The 19,733-nt window shown below is 39.5% G+C and overlaps 1 protein-coding gene across 5 annotated transcripts in view; it reads right to left on the bottom strand.

Moving 5' to 3' along the window:
• Asah2 (N-acylsphingosine amidohydrolase 2) overlaps nt 1-18,908 on the bottom strand; it is an 84,299-nt gene extending 65,391 nt beyond the window's left edge. For 2 of the 5 annotated variants that reach the window (XM_074078842.1, XM_074078844.1), the window contains exons 1-2: nt 8,312-8,443; nt 1,473-1,576 (exon numbers count right to left, since the gene is read on the bottom strand). The gene's annotated coding sequence lies outside the window, so the exon portion shown is untranslated. Of the gene's footprint in view, nt 1-1,472; nt 1,580-8,311; nt 8,444-18,752 lie in introns of those variants that run through there. The other 3 variants (XM_074078843.1, XM_074078840.1, XM_074078841.1) reach the window with 3 other exon arrangements.
• Nucleotides 18,909-19,733: the final 825 nt, after the last annotated feature.

Raw genomic sequence — 19,733 nt, 5'->3', positions numbered from 1 at the left:
CTGCAAACTAGCAACAAATGAATGCACTTAGTACAGCTCCAGAGGGCTGGAGAGGTAGCTCAGTTGCAGAGCACTTGCCAAACATGCACAAGGCACTGGGTTCAATGCCCAGTCCTTTAAAAAATGCCTAGCATGGGCTCAATAAGGTTTTGTTTCAATTTGACTTAGATAACAAGATAAAAGATAGCATTTATCATTTCTCTATCAAGATAGCTTACATTTATTAATCTAAAAGTTCACATTTTCTTTTAAAGTAGCTCATAAAATGTGGCCGTGGCAGCTGTCCTTTAGGTAGCATGCCTCTCTGACCCTACCTGTGGTCTTTATCTGTCTAAACTACTGCCTGGTCTTTGGGGCATTTTATTTTGCAATCCTTGGGCTACAGGTGAAAGACCAGACATGTCAGCGGTAGGTAGAACTGAAAGTGAACAAAGAGACTGGAACAGCTTCTCAAATTTCCTGGTTATTGGGACTCTGGCCTTATCCCTTTATCACCAACATGGTTACCTTCACCACCAGCAGCAAGAATAACCTCAAATCTAGCATAAAACTATGTAAGTCTGTGTCTTGGTACCAACTTCTATCATCAGTCCCAGGAGTCAAGAGTCACATCAAAAATATGCCTCTGAGATTCTGATTTCTAAAGAGATGTTACTAGTTACAGGCTACTGTTTCAATAGCAAACTTCAAGCCTATTACACTTAGTTCCTGATCAAGAACTAAATGAACCAAGATGGCTAACAACTGGACATCCCAACCCAGAGCATCAATATGCAGATTGTGTATCTAAATGTGGTCACATGGCAGAAGCCCACATATCAAACAGAGATGGTACAAAATTATATACTGAGGGTGGGGTGTAGGGTTAGTTTTGTTCTGCTAAACTGATTACCACTGCCGACCCTCTACATAAGACAGGGATGGCACTTGACTTAACTTTAGAGTTTCCATCTCTTGGATTTGAATGACCTACCTCATATGTTTTACCACTCTGATTAGCTGCCAGAATTACTGTCAACACATAAACATTCTTCTTAAACCACTTCAGCTGACTTTCCCACCACATTTAAGGAAATAAAAATTTGTTTCTCATTGATGATTAAAATCTGAATTTGAAATGAAAGCAGGTGGCTTGTCTACCTTCAAAATGCAAATTCACCTTGAGGAGTTGAGCCCGTGATTATATTGTAAATGACTATATATCTCATAATGGCTCCCACTTAATCTATCATAATCCTATAAGCTCAATGACAAGACTCAAGTGACACAATAGCTGGCCATTTGTCATACCTTTGTCACACTGTAGTTTCTGATTTTCAAGAAGATAACAATAAAAAATAACAATTTTATAAAATTTCCAAAGCTATGAAAACGAAATGAAGCTTTAGGATTTTTGTCAAGATCTCTGAGACAACAGGATCATTCATGATTCCTTCCTCCCTCTCTCTCCAAGAAAAAACAATCATTCTTACCTTATTCTACTAATCAAAAGAGCGTTTGCATCCCAGGAAAGCAAATGGCCATTCAGAATCTTTTTTCTTTGCTCCTTGCTTGTTGCTGGGCTTAGACTTGAAATCTGCTGAGGAAAGATTTTCACAGTCAAGTCTAGGAATTACAGTTCTCATTAGCATACCTTTGTGGCCTTGGTACAAGGATAAGATTAAGATGTATTGATAAACTAATAATTAAAAAAAAAACTTATCCACAAAGTCTCCTGGGACAGCTGTTATTGGTAGAGGCTGCAGAATAGCTATTGGACCAAAGGTCAGTTCAGCCTGAGTACAGGCAGGATGAGATCTGTGGGAGGCCTGCAACCCAAATCTCTCTCTGTCTCTCTCTCTCTCTCACACACATACACACACCTACACACAAGTGCACCTTCTTTATTTACCACTAGAAATTCAGCCAGCAATCACGAAGAGTGGCAATGAACGGTGGATGTTATGACTATGGATACTACTGGGCAATATTTACACTAATTTCAGGACACAAAACTGATCCTAATTTCTAGGCACTCCTAAAGAGAAAGCAAAGTTTAGGTTAACTAAGAATGAGAATAACAAATAGTGTAATCAGGCAAGAATACCATGGAGCCATTAAATATCATATTGGAAGCCAGGTATGTTAGTGCACCTCTGTCAGCCCAGCTACTTGGGAAGCTGAAACAGGAAGATCACCTGAACCCAGAAACCACCCTGTACAACATAGTGAGACCCTGTCTCTAAATAAATAAATGCATAAATAAACACATAAATAGTAATAGCAAGTGAGAAAATTACACTAAAGAAATTAATGACATGAAGAAATCTCAAGTTTACCAGACCATACAATCCCATTTTTGTAAAGCACACTCATAAATACCACACATATATAAGAAAGTATAGCAAAATATTAATAAACAATTTTCTGGTGGATTATGTTTTCATCTTTTTGTTTCTTGGAGTTTTTTACAATAGCCATGTATCACTTTTGTAATGGGAAAAATATTTTTCCTCCCCTTAGAGAACATATTCTATAAAACAAAATGAACTTAAATAATGAGATAAAGAGGACAAGAATTAGACCGGGGGCAGGGGTGGTGGTACACATCTGTAATCCCATCTACTTGGGAGGCAGACATAGGAAGATCATGGTTTAAGGCTAACCCAGATAAAATTAGTGAGACCCTGTTTCAAGAGGAAAAACAGCCTGTAAGTTGTTGTGTTTGTCTATAATCCTAGCTACTTAGGAGGCAGGAGGTGGGGTAGGAGGAGTCATGCCCAAGGCCAGCCCAGGGAAAAGTGGGAGATCTATCTGAAAACACACTGAAGAAGCAAGAGGGCTGGAGTGTGGCTCAAGTGGCAGAGCAAGCCACACGGCCCTGTGCTCAGCTCCAGTTTCACAGAAAGAGAGGAAGCGAAAAGGAAAAGGAGGGGAAGTAGAGGAAGAGAATGGGAGAGAAAGAGAAAGAGAGGGAAGGAAGGAAGGGAGAGAGGGAGGTGGAGGGAGGGAGGAAGGGAGGAAGGAAGGAAGGAAGAAGAAAAGAAGGAAGGAAGGAAGGAAGGGGGAGGGAGGGAGGAAGGAAGGAAGAAAGAAAGAAAGAAAGGAAGGAAGGAAGGAAGGAAGAAAGGAAGGAAGGAAGAAGGAAGGAAGGAAGGAAGCAAAGGAGGGAGGAAGAAAGAGAGAAAGAAGGAAGGAAGGAAGAAAGAAGAAAAGGAAAAGAAAGAGAAAGGAAGGAATGAAAAGAAAGAAAGAAAGCAAGGGAGAAAGAGACTAAGGGAGGGAGAGACAGAGGAAGAGAGAGAGAGAGAAAGAGAGATAGAGCTAAAAAGAGGCCAGGCCACCCCATCCCCCGCCTACACACTTTATTTATTTATTTATTATATTATTGTTGTACAGGAGGTACAGGAGGTATATTGTGACACTTGCAAAAGTTCTTACAATATATTATAGTTTAATTCATCCCCTCCACCATTCTCCTTTATCCCCTCTCCCCTATTCCTGGAATAGTTTCAACAGATCTCATTTTTCCATTTTCATACATGAGTATATAATATTTCCACTACATTTATCCTCTTACATCCTTTCCTTATGCCCTCCTCCCTCTGATACCAACCCCCAAACAGGACTGTTTTACATTCCTGTTCTCCACTTTTGAAAAAAAGACATTGTTGTTTGTTTAAGATAGCTGCACAGAGTGTTTCATTGTGACATTTCCATTTTTATATGTTATAATTAGTTCATCCCCTCTATTTTTCTCCTTGCTACCTTAGTCCCCTTCTTATGGTGATTTCAACAGGTTTAACAATTCTATATTCATTCTTGCATAGAAAGTACGTCAATCATATTCACCTTCTTAACTTCCTTCTTTTTATTCTCCATCTCTCACATATGACCTCCCTTTAACATGGCCTGTTTTGCATAATATTGCTTGTATTTGTATTAGGTCTATTTTCCACATATGAGAGAAAGCATGCAGCCTTTGGCTTCTGAACCCAGCTAACTTCACTTAAGATGTTCTCCAGTTCCATCCCTTTACCTGCAAACGACATAATTTCACTCTTCTGAAATTATATTCCGGCTGAATAAAATTCCATCATGTAAAAATACCACATTTTCTCAATCCATTCACTAGTAGTGGACATCTTGGCTGTTTCCATAGCTTAGCTATTGTGAAGAATGATGCAATAGACATGGGTGTGCAGCTGTGTTTATAGTAACCTAACTTACATTCCTTCTCATATATCTCTAGGAGTGATATTGCTGGATCATTTGAAAGTTCTCTTTTTAGTTTTTGAGGCGCCTCCATACTGTCTTCCATAGCGGTTGTGCTACTTTACACACCCATCAGCAGTGTATGAGGGTTCCTTTTTCCCCGCATCCTCACTAACATTTATTGCTGCTTGTGTCCTTGATGGTAGCCATTCTAACAGGAGTGAGGTGGAGTCTTAACATGATTTTAATTTGCATTTCCTTTATGGCCAGGGATGTTCAGCATTTCTTAATGTGTTTTTTTGGTTATTTGGACTTCTTCATTTGAAAAATTCTGTTCAGTTCTTTTGCCCATTTCTTCATTAGGTCATTGCTTTTTGAGGGTTTAGTTTTTTGAGCTTCCTATATATTCTGGTTATTAATCCCTTGTCATATGTATGGCAAAGATTTTCTCCCATTCTGTGGACTGCCTCTTCAACTTGGTGACCATTTCTTTTTTTGTGCATTAGCTTTTTAGTTTCATGTAGTCCCATTTGTCAATCTGCTGAATTTTACCAGACTTTTAAAGAAGAACTAATATCAATACTCCTTAAACTTTTCCATGAAATAGAAAGGGAAGGAACACTGCCAAACTCATTTTATGAAGCCAGTATTACACTTATCCCAAAACCAGACAAGGACACACACACACACACACACACACACACACACACACACACACATGAGAATTATAGGCCAATCTCTTTAATGAATTTAGATGCAAAAATCTTCAATAAAATACTGAAAAACTGAATTCAACAATATCAAAAAGATCATACACCATGATCAAGTTGGTTTCATCCCAGGGATGTAGAGATGGTTCAACGTATTCAAATTATTAATATTATTAATATAGCATAATCATATTAACAGAAGCAAAGACAAAAACCACATGGTCATCTCAATTGATGCAGAAAAAGTCTCCACAAAATTCAACATCCTTTCATGATAAAAGTTCTGACGAAACTAGGATTAGAAGGAAGGTACCTCAACATAATAAAGGTTAAATATGACGAGCCCATAGCCAACATTATACTAAATGTCTGGGCTGGCCTGGACATAAATGCAAGACCCTATTTAAAAAATAATGAAAGCAAAAGGGGCTAGGGATATAGCTCAAGTGGTTCAGCCCTGCCTGACAAGCACAAGATCCTGAGTTCAAAACCTGAGTACAGCCAAAAAAGAAAGAAAAAAAATAAAAGTGTGAGAATCAAAGAGATTCCAACTATGGCACAGAAGGAAAGACTGTAGACTCTCAGTGCCTATAAAACATCTGGTCATAGGTGAGAACAAGACTACCCTGGGGCAGATAAAGATGAAGCTGTTGCAAATATTATTTCTATCTGACTGACCCTCACATGAATCTTATATTAGCTAACTGTCCTCTCTACCCTCCACCTCAGAATATTACTAAAATATACTTCTGTACCCATTTTATAGACAAGGAATAGACACAGAAAGGTCGAGTGGCTTACACACAGGAAAGGGATAGCAAAAAGTGAGTGTGATTTACCAATGGGTATTCCAGTATGCCAGTCAAGTCTCCAGCTTCCTGGACAAGAGCTCTTGCCCTTTCACTGAACTCTTATTGTCATGTCACCTTGGCTCAGTGGTAGCATGGCAGTCTCTGGGGACATGACAGCCACACACTCACTCCTTAATAGCAGTTATGAAGCAAAGCTGTATCCTTCGCCTCTTCATGTCTTGTCACAGGAGAAGAACTATCCCCCATGAAAGTAAAGACAGCTGGGGAAAAGTATATTGAAGATAGACTATTTCCTCCAAACCGTAACTCATAATTACGCAAATTTCTTAATATTTTACTTATGCGTAACAGATCAAGGCCTTGAAAAGCATGGTGCTAACTTCATATACTCTGTGCTAATGCTCAATTCTTTAATTTTTAGAATAATTGAAAGTTGAGTCACTTTTAGAAAACAGTATTTCATACGGCATTCTGATTATCATCTGTAAATACCATTTATTGCTCAAAGGAACCAGAGAGCTTTGGAGAAACAGCTGGTTTGGGGGTCTGGGGCAGAAATTGAACAAACTAAATCTGGAAAATTTTATTATACCAGAAATCAAGGAAGTCATCAAGATTATTAGAGCTGTCTCAAAATAACTAAAGAGGTTCCCACTAGCCAAAGATTGATTAATTAGAGCATCAGTTTAAAAAAATAACTGCAGTGAGTTAAAACAAATTTGAAATGTTTATATCCACAATGTAATAATGATATTTTTATTATTTTAATTTTAATACGTATTTATAAAATAAAACATTATGCTTCTATACATATATATGATATGTAATGATCTAATTAGGATAGTTAGTATTACCATCTCCTCAAACATTTTTTAAAAATTTTGATTAACACATAAAACTTGTACGAGGCCCAACATAGTACTCCAAATAATATATGTGGTATATACTAATGAAAAGGTTAACTGATCTTACTACTGCCTTATAATTGCTTTGTTCTTGGAGACTTCATGCTCCCCTCTTCCCGTTATTCATAAACTAAAAATAGATTGCTGTGAAATATAGTCTCCCTCACTGTGCTATAGAACAATAGGTTTTATTCCTCTTATACAGTAAGCAAGATCCACATTGCAAGAATCTCTGAAAAATGAATGTCCCAGTGGCAGGAGTAGGAGGAAGGTGTGGGTGTGTATGAGAGGAACAAGAATGACTGGAGGGTGGAGGAGAAGAGAGAATAGCATTCTTGTTCTTGCTCATCTCCTCCCCACAGCACACTGCCCACTAGGAGCCACACTGCCATGATCCAAGCCATGTGCCCTATTTCCCAATCCAAGTGGCTCAGTTGTGAATCAATCCCACATAAAATCCATGGAGCAGTAGGGGGACAGTTTTTGCTTATCTGTGTCTCCTGGAGGGACAGTGCCTGTAAGAGGACTTAAAAACCTTAGTTTGTCATTGGTGTGGGATGGTGATAGGGCCAGGCGACATCCAAAATACCCAGGCTCAAAAGGTACAGCCAGTGAAACAGGAGTGTCTATTGTATGCTCCCTTCATTTTTGGAGGCCAGGACCAAGCCTCAATGTGAACTAGAGGCTGAGGTGAGACTTAGGTCCTGAGAGGCTGAGGAGCTCCCACCTGAGGTAAGTAAGCTCCCCAAGAGTCTAAGGGGTCAGCCCAGAAAAGGCTATGAGACAAAACCAGAGCTGGGTGACGGGGGAAACCAGGCAGGAATCTTGAGCTTGGAGGAGCCAAGGCAGGATTCATTTCAGGTCAGGGCCGAGCTGGGACCAAGCAGGGATGAAATCTAAGCTAAAACTGAGGAGGCACAGTCTGAAGGGATCGAAGGTTTAATCCCAAATCTCTACACATGGTATGTGTGACTCCATTGTAGGGATCAATACATTAGAGAGACTTGTGTGGATTGGGCTGGCTTATCCAGCCAAGACAGGGATAACAATTAAAATAACAGCTTCTAAGGTCTTACATGTAGACACTTACTAAGCCACAGCAAGGTGAAGAGTCACTTTTAAAAAATAAAATTAAATAAAATAAACATATTGAATTCTTAGTATGTTCCAGGCACTGTTCTAAGACATTACATGAATTACCTAAATTAGTACTCACAATAGCCATAGAAATATGAGAGTAGTACTTTTTCTATCCTCAATCTACATTTGAATTAAAAACAGAAAAACGAAGTCATAGAGAAGTTAAACAAATTACCAAAAGTCTTTAAGTGAATTCAAAGCCAGATAATGGACTGGGGCATGGCTTAAGTGATAGAGCACTTGTCTAGTAAGCAAGGCCCTGTGTTCAAACCCCAGCACTACAGAAAAAAAAAAAAAAAAGGTCTTTTGCCCTCAGAGTCCTCTAGTTTAATTATCTGCTACGCTATACAACATAAACATATGTCCTTTAACAGTATTAATATATCTGAAGACCTCATGGAAGCAATGAGATAATGGAGAGCAATTAAAACCACAAAGCTATTATAAGAAGACATCAAACATTTGGACTAAGGAATTGTTAGAGGAGGTAAGGATTCTGAAGTTCTCTAGGCCAACCCCCTTATAATAGAGACAAAGTGAAGTTACTTGCCCAAGGTCACTGTGGTGGACACTTGCAGGACTCATTCATAGCTGCTTCTCCACTCATTCATGAGCATATGGCAAGGTTATGCTTTCCTCTCTGGTAGTGACTGGCCAACCAGCTGTGGATGGCAGTGACAAGCATCACTTCAAGACTGAAGTATTTCATAGAGGCATGTGAGAAGGGGTGTCCCAAATGCCAAGTTACAAGAACTTGAGTCACCCAATGGAAGAAACCAACCTCAGAGATACAATTTACATAACAAGAAATAAATGTTTACATGTTAAGCAACTAAGATCTGGGGGGTTTATTTGTTACCATAGCAAACCTACTGCCCATCCTGACTAATAGAACTATAATGCCAGTTAATTAAGATGACTCCTTAGCTAAATTGTAAACCTTTTAAAATTTATTTCAGCCCAATCAACACCTAAAATCAAATAGTTTTATTTCTACTTTTCAAAAGATACAAAAATCTCCCTAATTCAATATCAAATTCCATGCAATCTCAACTTTAAGGCATAGTAAAAAATAGGCAGTAAATGTAAAAGGTTTTTGAGGTCACAAAAATCATGCATTTTATACCGTAGGAGAAGATGTTAGACTCATTCAGAGTGTGGTGGCTTTCAATTTACATAAAACTCTAATCCAATCACAGAAAAATTTTCCAATCATAGAAACATTAGAATTCTGTACCAGGTTTTTGGTACAGACACATAGGTAGCAAAAGTGAAAGCTCAAAGACTCAATTGAAAATGACTCAGTCCAGGAAAAGAATCACTAGTTGGAGTGACAACGTGGGTAGTTTTTGACAACCTCTAAGGCAACAGAATGTGAAACACTTTTGAAACACTTTTCTCCAAGATTTTTTTCTCCACTTTAGGCTATAAAAGAAAGAACTTTATATTTTAAAACTTTTAAAAATATAAAAAGGAAGACAAACACAAAGAGATAGCTATACTAATCTGTTTCAAAATGCTACTGTAGTGCTTAGTTAGGGAACTGTTTTCATTTTTGCCATTCTACTTAACTATACTTAAAATTTTTTCTGCAAGAATCATTTATCACTTTTGCGATACAAAGGTCATTTTTTAAAAGCAAAAACTTACTTTACCAACTAAGCAAATCAAAGATGTCAACTCTACTTATGCCTCATCTTGTGCATAAGTGGAGTTGTTAATCAGTATAAGACTCACCATTTTATGCATCAAATTAAAAATTACCATTGCTAAGAGCAGAGTTTTAATTTCTTTTTTAGATGTATGAGGAGGACAGTGCTGATCTCAGAATGGAAGTAAATTTAGTTAGAATTCATGGAACAGGGCAAGTTCTACCTGCTTATTCACTTCACTAATCACAGAACAGGATGAGTTGCCTATCATGCCCAGGTAAAGGTTCATCAGAAGTAGATAGTTATATTGGCATTCAAATAAGGGATTTGATAACAGTGGGTTATCTGGAACTGTGACCAAGTTGTCAAGCCTGTTGCCTTACAAACAAGTGCAAAAGGCTAAAGACGTGATTGAGACCATTCCTAAGTGTCAGTTCTAGGGTTGATATATTCAAAACATTTAGCTAATGGTTCAGCGTGGGCACTGCCCAACCAGAGAGGATGCCAAGGCAAACAACTGGTAGATTTGCATTCCTGCTGAATATCAACCAGCCTGGTAGAGTATTTAAAAGAAAAAAAAAAAACTTAAGGAATTTGTGTTAGCTGAGAGGTTTCTTTTTCAAAGACTCAACCGCTGAGTTATAAGCCTTATAAGTAGATTGAGCAGTAAAACAAAACAAAAGCCCTTTAATCTCATTTTACATTGCTGAAAAATTCCTTCAATCCGTCATGAGGGAGACAGACTACCAGTAGCAGTTTATGAGGAATCTTAAGAGCACCCTTAAAGGAGAAAACTGGCAAGGTGTCCCTGACAGGCCTGCCAGCATTTTTGGGTAAGGACACTTCTAACCAAGCCACAATTACTGCCATAAAGAAATTGAATTGCATGATGAAAGAAAATATCCTACTTTAGTCTAGGCAGGTAATAAGCTAAATTATTCTTGAAAGTCCTTTGGAGGAAGAGAAAGCAAACCCATTTTGTAGAGGAAAAAAATAAGCTATGTTTCCTTGCCCAGGGAGAAGAGGACTACTCCATTACTCTCAGATTTAAGGCACAAGTAACTAAGTGGGCCCATTTATCAGCAGCAATCCTGAGAGTTGAGTGCTTTAGGACAGGTAAGCACACAGGGAAACCTACAGATTCTGTCTCTTGAGAGCAAAACAGTACTCTCAAGAGTATGACAATAGATGCTGAGGGCATAATGGGGATGGAGTGGTGTCACAGACAGAAAATGTGCGCCTGCTTTAAAGGGTAAAGCCACCACTCATTTGTGCCATGAGGAAATGTAGCCCAATGATCTTTCCATTTTTGCTGAAAACTCAGTACTACAGATGCTAATCTCAAATTCATTGATTTTCAAATGTAGGCAAAGACTTTTGAGAGGAAAACAAAACAAAACCAATCAGGTCTATCACTCTTCAGATCAGTGTGATGGAGGACAAACACCACAGGCAGTCCACAGGTTGCAACCTCTACTGTGACCTATTCCTTCCTCCATTCAGAAATATCTTCTGAGCATCCATGGAGTGTCAGATGCTGTGCTAGCACACTAAAGGTTTCAACTCATAAAACAAAGTTCCTGCCTTCAAAAATCTTACAATCTGGCCTAGGGGTGGCTCAGTGGTAGAACACCTGCCTAGCATATGCTAGGCCCAGCATCATGCACGCCTAAAGAAAGTATCTTATAATTTAATACAAGACAGAGATGGTGCCCAAGTAATTCTAAGACTAGACTATGAATAACTCTAGGATACGTAAGATGGAACGCTATAAAATGAGTTGCCAGAAATGGAGATCAGAAGAGACTGTGACAAAGAAATTGTGTCTAAGTTGAGACCAAAAGGCAGCTGTGAACCTAGTTATTAGTTGTCTTTCGTTGTATAACAAACTACCCCAAAATTCAATAGCTTAAATTAACAATAATATTGTTTGAGTTAGCAATCGTTGCTGGGCCTAACTGGGCTGCTGTGATCTGAGACTTGTTACTGTATCAACAAAACTGCAGGTTTAGATGGGGAAGTTGGCTGGAACTTCTGGTCTAGGCTAACCTCCATTTGGACAATTTGTTTCTGCTCCACAAGGTCTCTTATTCTTCAGCAGGCTGGCTGGCATTTATCCACATGGCAGCTGGGCAAGAGTCCATGAATGAATGAATGGAACATGAAAGCTTTTTCAATGCCAAGGCTGCGAATTGGCACACTGTAACTTTCTTTGGCATCTGTGTCAACAAAGCAAACTCCAGGGGAGCTTGGATTCAAAGGGAGGGGAAATTGGTCTCCACATGCAGAAGGGAAGTCACATGCAGAAAGTATGATTACAGGGAGGGGCAAAGAACTGTGGCCACTTGGGCAATCTTCTTCTCAGGATAAGAAGGCATGGCATGTGCAAAGGCCTGAAGATAACTGAGAGAAAAAATAGAGCTGGGGAAATTCCAAGCTGTTTGGTATGACAGGAGCAGAGGAGACAAGGAGATCATGAAGGAAGGCTGACAAGTATGCTCAAAAGACATAAGAATTTAAAGGACCTACCATGTACTCAGCACAGTGAAGTAGAAAGATAGTCCTAAATGACTTTCTCCCTGCTGGTTATCCATGTGGTAAACGTGAAATAAATGCTAAGCAAGGCTAAACATAAGCAACCTAAGTAAAGCGCTCCGAGGCCTTATATACAGTTAGGAATTATGTCATGAAGAAATTATGTCATGAAGAAGGCAGAATTTAAGCTGAACTTTGAAGGACAAGAATGATTTTTTTCCAGGTAGAGACATAAAAGTGAGCCAAAAGATGATCATCAGCCGAAGTACGGAAAAAAGAAAACTCAAAATGTTCAGAAGAGCAAGCAGTGTGCTTTGGCTGAGCTAAGGCCAGCAGGTCTGAATCTCTTTCTACCTTAGCATCCTGAAATATATTGTTACATGTTATATGTAGCACTCTTTCCCATTCATACCTGAAAGATCACATTGATCCTTTGTGACACCGAGTCTAAGATCCACTAACGTAGGTTTTTGTAGGGGAGCAACATAAGATGTAACTGTGAAGGTAGCTCTGTTGACAGAGCCTGGAGGTCCTCAAATGCCAAGCTAAGGAGCTGAATCTTACTGAAGGCAATTAAGAGTCCCTGAACATTTTGCATAAGACTAACAAATAGAGGTGCATTTTATAATCATTGATCTGGCAGAAATGGGTAAAATAAAGTAGGAAGAGCCTAAAAAGAAGACTGTTTTTCCCTATCCCCTTGCCATGGTAGGCACCAATAACTGATCAAGGGATTTTTGCCTGAGATCCTCCAAAGTCATTATAGCACAGGGCTCTAGTGGTGACGAAAAGCAAATTGAAACCTAATGGCCGCCCTTGAGTTGGAAACAGGCAACTGTTTACAAGGTGTGACACCATTTAGGAGAGAAGCAGAACCCACGTGGGATGCTGAGGTGGTCACGGACATGTGAAAGGAGAATACTTTGAGACACATCAACCTCAAATGTGGGGGTAAAGGGAAGGAAGCAATCAAATATCTCTCCAGAGTTTTGTGACTGTGAGACAATTGTGGTGCCACTAATGAACAGAAAGAAAGAATGAGATGGGGGAGGGAGGGAAAGAGGAAGGGAATAAGGAAAGAAGGAAGGGAGGGAAGGAGGGAGAAAAGGAAGGAAGGAGGAAGGGAAGGAGAAGGGATAAAACTTAGGAAAACAAACTGATTGTGAAGGGAAGAAGAACATGGAAGAAGTCTGAGTGTTTGGTATAAACATGAGAACTAAAAGCATTGGAAGGAGGGATGAAGCTACAGTTGGAAACAATAACCACAAAAACAAAACCTCATGAATATAACATTTTTCTCAAGATTCTCAGCTGTGTTGAAAGAATGCATATGGGAGAGAAACACATTCTTTGTTTACCCTAAAAAAATTACACGGTTCAAGAGTCCTGACAGAACTAAAATCAAGAAGAAATGTGAAAAAGTAGGTGCAACAGAGTTTTTTCTTTTTTTTTTTCTTACCTTTTTTTGTGTGTGCTCTACAACTAAGCTCCACCCCAGTTCCAGTTGTGATTTTCTTCTACATAACCATCAATTGGAGGAATGACTCCTGTGTTATTTGCTAGGCCATGGCTGCGTGAGTGGAAACCAGAGTGTCCTACTCCATCTTTCAACTTTTGCCTTGCATAGGAAGTTCTGATTTAATGGATCATGTGGAAGACTCTATCAAATCTCGAAATTCATTGTTCTGCTATTTCTGGGATAGCTTTTCATGTAATAAAAATGGTCACCCATGTTCAGAGGAAGGGAATTGATTGTAACTCATTCCCCTTGGGGTCTGGATTAAGATTTCTTCAATTTAAATCAGAGTACTGCCCTAATGTAAGGAAGTAATATAACTGTATGCTCATTTCCTATCTGTAAAAGGAAAATAATAGTTTTCCACTTCTTAAGGTTGTTGTGAGGATTAAGTGAGAAATACATGTTAAATAACAAAATTATTAAATATTATTATTTCACCATTACATTTTTTATGAAAGACATTCTTAGCAAGTGCTAATGAATAATTCTTCTTGGACATTAATATAATCCATAGGGAGTTCTCACATTTTCAAAAAGAAAATTTCCTTTGGCTTAGTACAACCAGACTGGACAAGGAATTTCACGGACCTGTAAAAGAGTGAATGAATCCTATAAAGGAAATTCTCAGTGTCTTCTTCAGTCTCTAAGGTGATCCAAGCTATAGAGTTAATCTACCATGGATACCAGTCATACCTAGTCTCCTTGTATAGAGGCTAGGACTTTGACAAATGACTTTCCACAATGGAGCTTGACCATAAATTTTCTTTTGGCTGAGGCTCAAATCTAGGGTCTTGCCCAAGCAAAACACTCTCTCTAACACTGAGCTACACCTCTAAGCCCCAGCTTGACAAATTTCTTTTTCCTGCTTCTAATAACACAGAGAAGTAAAGGATCCAGAAAAAGTACTTTACTACTGTCCCAAAGATTTCCTTATAAATTTCTTTCTTTTAGTCATATACATCATTAAAATGGCATTACATGGTTCAATTAGCATTATCCATACGCCTGAACATTCAAGGGAGGAGCCTGCCCTGGAAAGGTGACCATACCAAAATATTTCCTATGCACAAACTCTTAGATTTATTCTGCTGAACAAAAATGGATCTTAGCTTATCTTAATGTTCTATTAACAGTGCAAAGTAATTTTTTACTAAGGCCATTTTTTCTTCCTAAAAGAAAACATTTCTCTATCAAACAATTTTCTCCAGCAAGTATTGTCAGTGGAGTGCTAAGAAATGTTAGAAACCAGCTCTCTAGGAATAAAAAGTGTTGATGTGAACATTTGCCAATTTCTGTGGTACAAAATACTCCTACCATCTCGGATTTTAAGCAACCAAAGATGACACTTCTGAAAGTCAAGTTGGGAAGATCTGTATACAATTAGCTCTAATGAGCCAATATGAACTGTTTCCAACACACCATTGTCATTGTGCCAACCACCGCCTAAGCCACCAATGAGGCATTTCTCAAATATAGTCTCAGATAACAATTCTGTCCTTATAGCTGGGGAGGCAATTTGGAGCAGAAATTGAGAGTAGATACTCTGGGTAACTGTAGAAACCTCCAGCTAGTACCATTTCATTGTTTTGTATCATAAGTATGTTTTGAGGCTTCTCTTTTTGTTAATTGTTCCTCTCAGACTTGCTAAACCAGTCTGGAAGAACAATGTAAGTAACAATAAAAAACAGTATTGACATAGTTCTAGAAGATTGTTTGAGGTCCTCAGGGACCTCATTTTTCTGGCAGAATCCCCAAAAAGTCATGTAAAAATTTCCCTCAGTCTCCAGTACCATTATCTACACTGCCCTCTTGTGGCCTCATTGGTGCCATCTCTGATGACGACTACACTTGGCTACCTTCTTCCCTTCTCTTCAAATGTCTTATTGCGGTGGAACCCGATTTTAATAAGGTATGAGGAGATGCCTCACTGAATCACAGATATAGCTGTTATGGGATGCTGCCTGTCTGGAGAAATTTGGGTCACAGTCCCTCATATTAAATGGGAAGATAGCCACTGAGTAGTACAACTTAAAATCACAGACCAAAGTACAGGTAGCTTGGGTGTCAGAGTTCCCTTCTCTCTAGAATAATCCCCTCACACTCAAATCTAGTGATATAGGGAAATTCCAATTTTGAAATGTTGATCCTGAGGATGGTTCATTGGCCACCTCAAAGTTTCTATTACGAGCTTCTCAAGGTTATTCATTTCCCTCTGATTCTGTCAAATTCCTGGTGCCTGCCTGAGGGAGGGTCAAATTTAGTTTGTTCTTTTTTTCTTTCACACTACATTTATACTAAGAGATTTGATGTGTCCTCCACTTCTCTCACCTTCTGTTGACTTGACCTCTCTCTTAGCATAGAAGTGGGTACTTGAGAAGAGTCTGGCAAAACCTCACTGCAGAAAGGCCTTGGAAAGGTGCCAGTTTAGAAGAACTTCTAGAGTCACCTCCTGGGATCTCTGCCTTGACCCAATGAAGCATGGTTTCCAAGTATCACTTCACAGCACAGCTGTTTTCCTTTGACAGCAGTGACAAGGATGGGTAATACCTTTCTGCATCCTCCTACCAAGAAACCACTTCCCAGAATTTTGGAAGGAACACAGAAAGGAAGTGCATAGTGGTGCTGTGTAAACTGCAGAGTGTTCAAGAGGTTATTTATTAGAATGCTGATCCCCCAACAGAGTTACTTGCTTAACCTATGTCTTCCTCTCAAGCATTATCCACTCTCCCATTCTGGTGCTAGTATTTGATGGGTGGGTGTTTCCATGAGACAATTTGGCATTGAAATCACATCCTATTCCTGGTCCTGAGAACCCAGAAACTGATACACAGGATTCCAGTTCTACAAATGAGGCAACTAAAACTCAAGGAAATTCAAAGAGCTAATAAGTTGCAGAAATGAGATCTGAATTCACATCTTTGCACTCCTACTGCAGTAAGTACACTAATCTGATACAAAATTGATGCTGAAAAATGTCTTATGACTACATTACTGAGTAAGCCCTCCTCTTCTTTAGCTTAGGAAAACTTGTCTCTGCCATTGCACATCCTACCTTCAAATCCCTGGACAACTACTGACTACATCAAAGAAACCAGTCAGTTGATCCACATAGGAAGCAGTGTGGAGGTTGAACAAGGGTTCTGCATTTGTGGTGAATAGGAGAAGGAGACAGGAGGCAAAAGACCAGGGGCAGACTACGGAAGTCTGAGGACAGAGGCACTTCCTATCCAACAAGGTTCATCTCACCTCAAGGATAATTACACACCACTGGTCTCTGTACACTTCTGCTTATTGAACCTTTGAAAGAACTTTTGAAATATTATCTACTCCCTTGCATATTTTAACATCATATTTAAACTTACACGCTTCAATAGTTGCAAAATTTTTATAACTTTCTGTATATTGTATGCATATTTTAAATATATTTTGGGCAAAACCTTCAACAGCAGAACCAACTTATTCAATTTACAGAAAATATCCAGCCACAGAATCTAATTAGCCAAACTAGCTTCATTATCAAATCAGGCAGTCAAGTCATCATACTATTTAAAACATCTGATTTCATTTTTTATTTCCTATAAATGTACTCCTTACATATACCTTGTCCCCATGACAACCCTCTCACTCTAGTCAGGAAGACAAGGCATAGAGCATTTGGCCTGGATGAAGTGAGATTGGGTCTGCTCTATTTGCCTGACTCTTACTGGGCTCTTTGTCTGAAGCAGTGTGTTCTAAAATTGTCCCTTTGTGTGACTCCAGGAAAATTCTACACAATGCTCCATAGTGAGATTTCACATGGGTGCAAAGTTTGCCTTTGTTTTCTGAAGCAGGAAAACTCACAAGGGCTCTTTGGGGACATTTTTTAAAACATGGAAAGGAGCTCAAGTAGAAGTTGGGGATCTGGACATTGAGTCCCTCTGACGCTATGTAACATGTCCCTGGAGCTTTCAAATATCTTCACTACTGTGTATAAGACTTCCCAGACCCTGCCCTCACACCCCAGTTACCCTTTTCCTAGGACTCAGTGTTCTTCAAATGCCCTTATTGACCCTACTGAGGCATTCACCTGGGTTTCTTTTGTTCTTCAGGTGCCACGCCTTCAGAGCCCAGGCTCCAAACTCCTTGCTTTCATCACTTTTCCTTCACCTTAGCAAACCTCCATGACTCAGAGAGAGTGATTTTAAAGAGCTACTAAACTGACTTACATCAAAGTATTCATAATTGGTAGCCAACCCAAGTTTCAAGGTAGCATTTCCATTTCCCATTGAGAAACTTATTTACCAAAGAAATGTCTGTGGTTGGAAATTCAGGATAATGTAAAATAATCTGTGGGCACTGAGGAGGGAATATTCTGGATGATCCCAACACATTTCCATACCAATTTGATCACTACACTGGGAAGAGAAACTTGTTAAGTAGGGTCTGAGCCTGACAAGCAACATTCCATGTTTTGAATACACAGTGGGTACTGACTGGAAAAAAAGACAGCAAGATCCTATGGTCAGTTAGTGGCTGTACTGCAGTGCCGGGAATGAGATCTAGAAAAACTTTACAGAAACCCCTACATCCTTGGACATGCTATCAAATCCAAGTCTTTGGGTGTAGGTAGTTCTAGTCTATTCTGAGTCTCAGATATATTTTAATTGACAGAGTAGAGAAAGGTATCCAAAGTGATGGGAAGGCTCAAGTGAGCCAATCTAGGAGAAAAGTGGGGATTCTGAAGGTTATTTCAGGTCACACGGCATACACCTGAGACTGAAGTCAGGTTGTAAGAAAGAAAAAAAGGCTACGTTCAAGCTAATGATTCTCACTCAGGCACATGGTGAATTTGGAGACGTTTGCTCTGTAAGTCTAAGGGTTTGCATCGTGCCTTCCAAAATGGGGTAGGAAAATGGATTTCTGCCACTTGGCTCCACGAATTCAATAAATAAGGCTTCAAACCAATCCCACATCTCTACACGTAGATATAAAGCTTTACAGAAAGAACAGCAAAAGGGTACCTTTTGAATTCCACTGTAATGATGACATTCAAATGACCTGATCACACAGCACTGGAATTTAGATAGAAGTAAAGAAAATCTACCATTGCAATGAGAAGCAGAAGTGAAGAGGATCTGCTTCCCCATTCCCCTGCACCCCAATTATTTATTTTCATGATAAACAGCATAATAAACATCTGTTCTTTCTCAATGTCCAAGAAGTTCTGTTTGCAACCATGAACAGTCATTGCTTTGTTCTCTCTCAGGAGAAAACAAAACACTATCAATCAAAGCACAGCTACATACCCAGACCTGCTCCTGCAGCTGCTGGCTCAAAACCGCATGTCATTCCCCTGCAAGCCAGAGAGCCAGGAGGGATACGTGTATATCCTCTGCCCCTGCTCTTCTGAGCAGTACTGCAGGTTAACCCTTGGAGTCTGGATGCTCTAACCCGGAAAGCCAAGGCTCACCAACTTAACTACTTGTGTGCTGACTCACTCAGCAGCCACAGCGAGCAGGGTGCACCCCCACTGAGCCTGCTGAGCCTGCTGATGGACGAACCCTTGGAAGGTCACAACTGGAGGTTGTCATTCAGCACCTGCACAAAGTTACCAATTACTCATTTTTCTCTTAACTGACCTGCTTGCACTCTTTGATTTGGAAAATACTCAATTCTTTCCCCACCATATCAAGCAAGGAGACTATGTAGAGATGTAAGTTAAGAACATTTTGGATGAACAAGTTAAGCTCGGGGAAAGATGTCCCCACTTTTCTAGAGAGATTGATTGCAACTAGATGGAGGAAATTGATTGCATATAGTCACTTTGGTAGTTTAAGGAAGCAAATAAAACAATGCTCACATTTTTCCCTAATGTCCCTTCCCAGGCAAAACCAAAAAGCAGCGTCCTGCTGTACTGTCTCTGTTTTTATTTACATGGAAGTTCCTAGGGTTTCGGGGAAAAGTTCATTCTCCTAACCCTTTTGGGCTCCGATTAGCAAGTATCAAAGACAGGGAACAGATAATAAAGACTTTCGATGTTTGATCAGGTCTTTGTAGTCCACTTTATTCTACCTGTGTCATTCAGGAGGCTCAGAAGTCTGGAATTCCTAAAGTAAAGTGATATTGCTCTTCCAATTATCAGGGCATCACTTTAACAGCTTAAGGGGCAAAAGCAAACCTAGGGCAAGGCCCTGGTTTTCTTCAGGCTGTAACAGAATGCACTGTGGGACTCACAGAAGTAGAAGTTGGGTGCAAAACAGTCAGGTGCCACACAAGTGTTTGGTATA

Source organism: Castor canadensis, chromosome 7 (assembly GCF_047511655.1).
Source record: "Castor canadensis chromosome 7, mCasCan1.hap1v2, whole genome shotgun sequence".
NCBI classification, from domain to species: Eukaryota; Metazoa; Chordata; class Mammalia; order Rodentia; family Castoridae; genus Castor; species Castor canadensis.
This window is presented reverse-complemented; position numbering and strand designations above follow the sequence as displayed.